Below are 5,064 nucleotides of genomic sequence, written 5' to 3'. Positions count from 1 at the left end.
CGCAGTTTTAACAGTTCGGATTGAGCGCGTTTTTGAGCCAAGACAGAGGAATGGCGTTTATAGATAAGGTTTACATTGGAGCCGCCTGGGAGAGCGGCGCGCGTGATTCGCACCGAGTTGCAAAGATCCAGAGGCGCACGAGGCGCTGCGACACGCTGCGCATGCGGCGGGGGCGGCGTGGGCCGCTTCAACGCGCACAATGAACCGAGCTCCGTGCTCATGATAAATTAAAACAAATTCAATCATTTCCATTGGCATGATTTATCGTTTCTCTTTTTATTTCTTTCTTTCTACCCAAAACTGTCTGATAAAAGCTTTCAGGTTGGTGCTTTGCTCTCAACTAAACTTTTTTTGAAGGAACATTTACAAAGACTTCAAAATTCATTTTTTTTTTGTCGTTTTGTTAATTTATTTTGGATATTTGAAATGTCTTCCAGTTGCAGTGTTAAATGTTTATTATAATTTAAAGTTTACTGATCTTTCAGATTGTGTTCTTGCATTATTATTTTGCCATTAACATTATATTATTTAAAAATGGTCTCAAATCAACAATATAATTTATCAAAAATCAAAATTTGTTATTGTGACAGGCCTACACACATATGATATTGTCAAGATCCGTGTTTTTGAGTTTTTCCTGTGTAGTCCTGTTCCTGTGAGTCTGGGTCCTGTCCTTCCCGTTGATTGCTCCCCATGTGTGTCTCATTTCCCCTGATTACCCGTGTGTATTTAAACCCACCTGTGTCTGTGTTCGTTGTCGGATCCTTGTCGTAGTCAGTGTCGTCGTCAGATTCTAGTGTGCTCATGCGTGTGTCGCTCACAGTTGAACTGATAAGTCCTGTGTCGACTCAGCTCTCGTTTTCAGTCTTATACTCAGTTGCTACCGGTATTAGCTGCGTGCTACTTGCTACCGTGCTGCCTGTGTTTCTGGACTGTAGAGCTCCATTCATTAAATTATTCACTTTCTTCAACATCCTGGGTTCAACCTGCATCGTCTCCTCACCACCAACAATCACACCTCATGACAGATATATAGTGTAGTTAGCGTATTACCAGGGATTGCATAGTTACTTTGAAAGAGTAATTTGATCACTCAATGAAAAATTCATCCATCAGCGAGGGATAGAGAGAGCAGTGACTGGCATGGCAGGCACCTATTGTTCTACCCCCAATAGAATGTCTCTTTATTCTTCATATTTGGGGCCTGCCCATAGCAATGCATAGGGAGAGCAGTGACTGACATGGCAGCAAAAATTGCTCTATTGGTATGAAAGTCGGTCATGACATTGATATGCATGCCTGCTCCCATAAAATGTTTTCAAAATTTCCCTAGGGCTTACGGTTTTCGGTCCAGGTGCTTCAGAGCAAAGTGATGGGACATGATTAACTGACGCTCCACCCCAGTGTTTTACATATTTCTGAGCTCAGTGCACACAATGTTTCTCTCATCACTGCAATTACTGTGAGTGACCTATAGATATGAATCACTGGATTATCGGAGACGACAAATAGCCCTCTCATATGCTTCAAACGGTTTTTGGATCAGTCTTACGGATCCTGAACGGGAAGCAGTTGTTCGGTCTGCTTTTTTCATCAAAACTGACTGGGTGTCTCAAAGATAGAAATCCTTCTCCACCTCTGTCTCACACACACACACAGCAGTTGGCTCAGGATTAATCACTATAGCAACAGAATACAGAGAAAGGCAGAGCTGCTGGTTTGGACTACAAAGACTCTGTAGTTCTAAACATGGCGGAACACTTTAATACAGAGGGCAGAGCAGAAGGTCAGAACTACAACATGGTGGAACACTCAATTATTACAGAGGAGGGCTGAGCTGGCATGGAGAACTATTTGCTGTTTTGAGCATTATATAGTTGGATTAACCAAACCACTGTTACACACTGGATTAGTGTGGTCATTAAAATGATGCTTACTGAAAGTTTTAAAATAAATTCCTCTGACATCAGTGACGTCAGTGCACCGCCATAGGCGGTGCAATAATAAGCTTTTTTTATGTTTTTTTTTCCTCAGGATAGTAACATTAGCACAAACATTAGCATTTCATGGGTTTCTCATAAAGATAGAAATCATTCTCCACCTTTCTGTCTCACACACAGGGCAGTTGGCTGAGGATTAATCGCTATAGCAACAGAATACAGAGAAAGGCAGAGCTGCTGGTTTGGACTACAAACCAGCAGCCATAACTGCCATAGCTGTAGTTCTATCTATGGCCAAGACTCAGTTAAAACAGAGGCCTGAGCAGCATGTCAGAACTACAACATGGCGGAACTGTCTGTTGCTATAGAGGAGGACTTAGCTGGTATTCTAAATTACTTGTGCTTTGAGCATTATATAACTGATTTAACCCAATCACTATTACACATGGAATTAGTGTTGCCATTTTAAATGAAACTTACTGAAAGTTTCAAAATAAAAGCCTTATTAAAAGTAGAGAGGTCCTTGATAATAGTATTTTTTGTAAATTCAAGCTGGTGATGTACTACTCCAAGTTAGACGACAACACAACGGGACAACAACTGATGGAAATGAAATGTGGGTCACAAAAGGAGCCCAAAGAGACAAAGGCTGCTAACGTGTTGCTTGTTGGTGGTAAGTTTGTTTATTCATTATCTTCGTTCAGTTATATACAGTGCAGTAAATATATAAACAAACTTGCGTTGGTTTCATAAATAATAATCATATTTTTTTACATTTTTGTTCATCGTTATCTCTAACAATATTAATTTTTATTTTAAATTATTAAACTGTTGTATTGTTTTTGCTTTTTGTCAATATTGCAGACTAATGTTGGTGACCAAGCTTTGCAATCAACATCTGGTCAGAGAATGGTAGGTTTATTTGTTGGCATTGAATTACATTACTAACACATGTACCAATGGGCGGTAATTAAACTTAAAAAAAAAAAACTCTAATATAATGTCACTCAAATAATTATAAATTCCCTTCTCACCCTCCGCGGGTGGTCTCTTTCATCCTCTGAGCTCGGGTCCTCTACCAGAGGCCTGGGAGCTTGAGGGTTCTGCGCAGTATCTTGGCTGTGCCTAGAACTGCACATTTCTGGACTGATGTCTGATGTTCCTGGGATCTGTTTGAGCTACTGCTCCAGTTTGGGGGTGACTGCCCCGAGGGCCCCGATGACCACAGGCACCACTGTGGTCTTCACCTTCCACGTCTTTTCCAGTTCCTCTCTGAGGCCCTGGTATTTCTCCAGTTTCTCGTGCTCCTTTTTCCTGATGTTGCAGTCACTTGGTATTGCTACATCCACCACAACGGTTTTCCTCTGTTCTTTATCCACCAAATTATTACGCAAATGTAACAACAAACACTTCATTGAAAAAAAAGAAGAAATGAGATGTTCACATTAAAATGTTCTTTTATTTTAATTCTCTGTTTTTAATTTTAAAAGTTCTTTTATTTTTGTTCTTTAAAGTAATAAATTAGTTTTTTAGTCACACTAAAATTTTCATGTTCATTGTGTTCACTTCTGACTTGTAAACTGATCATTTATGTAAAGTTCATAAAGTTGAGTAAAATTGGACATTTTAAAATGTCAATAAAACAAAATATTTGAATTACCTTGAACATCTTGCGTAATCTTTTCATGTAATTGTAGTCTACTACATTGCATAACTACAATGCAAGTACTGCAGTGTAGTTATGCATGTAATGTACAAAATAGGAAAGTAGGAATAAAGAAGACTTTTATAAGTAATTAAAATGTTCTTTATTAGCAATGGCATTAAATCAAAAGTAAAATTTAAGTGTAATTTAAATACATTACTAATGTATTAGTAGTATATTTAAAATATATTTAAAGTATATTAAAAGTATATATTTAATATAATTCTATGACAGAATTAGTACATTCAAAATATACTAATCAATCTCTTGAATACTACATAAAGTGTACATAAAGTATACTAAGTACTACTTGAAGTTGTTCCAAAAAAGTACATTGAAGTATGCCAAGTACACTAAAAATTGTACATTTATACTATTTAAATACTATTAAAATATACTAGGCACAAAAAAGTTGTTTCAAAATAGTACAATTTAAAGTATGTTAAAATTTAATGTACTAAGGTATATTTTTCTTTTACTCAGGCTTAGTTTTCAAGAATGATTTGAAGCATTTCCTTAGGAAAGAATGACATACCCTCTGTTGGCCAAAGCGGAGAATAGCGTTTTAGTGACTTGTCTGAAATCTATGGAGGACCAAAACTGACATAATAAGAAATAAAAGCATAAATATATATTTAGTTTTTCCTTTTCCTTACACATGAGTTTCTGTGAAGTAATGTATATATTTTCTTTTTCATTTCCCCTTACACATGAGTTTACAAGAAAAGTAAATATTTTGTTTTGTCTTTTCCTTGTACAAGCCCTCGTTCTTTTGTCATTGCCTCTTCTCTTGTTTTTACTTTTCCGTGTGCATCATTATACTAATGATGAGAGCTGCCTTCTATGCCCAGCTCCTCTGCTATTGGTCAATAGAACTTTGGAACCAACGTCACTGTGTCTGACGTTGTGGGGCGTTTAGGTGCAGTCGTTCAGTGCCATCTTTGCAGTCCACAGACCAAAACAAACTTTATCAAGGTGGTTTTATTGTGTTACTAGGGGCGACTGTGGCTGTGTGGCTGTGTAGGTAGAGTACTCATCTTTAACCCAGAGAAGGATTATTTTTAGTTTATTAGTAAAATTAGAAATTGTGGAGTACGCACTACTTAGATCAACATTATACAGCCCAGAAATGGAATCAGAATCAGCTTAGTTTGTATTGCTTTTACCCCAGAAAAGGATTTGGAATTGTGGAGTACTCACTTTAACCCAGAAAAGGAATTAGATTAGTCGCTCTTTATCTTATTTTATCAGAAACTGTCGAGTACTCACTTTAGATGCAGAGACCAGAAGCCCAGAGGAAACTTCTGGATCAACATTGTTAGACTGTTTTTCAGACTCCTGTTCACCCAACCAAGAAATGGAATTAGACCACAGAGGATACTTAGCAACCCTGAACAGGAGCTCCTAGTTTACATACTT

At 37.6% G+C, this 5,064-nt stretch overlaps 1 long non-coding RNA gene across 1 annotated transcript in view; it reads left to right on the top strand.

Moving 5' to 3' along the window:
- The window catches only part of LOC107833410 (uncharacterized), a 13,464-nt gene extending 9,122 nt beyond the window's left edge, over positions 1-4,342 (top strand). The window contains exon 3 of the long non-coding RNA XR_001659157.1: positions 4,320-4,342. This is a non-coding gene — a long non-coding RNA (uncharacterized LOC107833410). The remainder of the gene's footprint in view (positions 1-4,319) is intronic.
- The last annotated feature ends 722 nt before the right edge of the window (positions 4,343-5,064 follow it).

Source organism: Poecilia formosa, unplaced genomic scaffold, assembly GCF_000485575.1.
Source record: "Poecilia formosa unplaced genomic scaffold, Poecilia_formosa-5.1.2 Scaffold380, whole genome shotgun sequence".
NCBI classification, from domain to species: Eukaryota; Metazoa; Chordata; class Actinopteri; order Cyprinodontiformes; family Poeciliidae; genus Poecilia; species Poecilia formosa.
The sequence above is the reverse complement of the archived record's forward strand: the minus strand, read 5'-3'. Positions and strand labels throughout refer to the sequence as shown.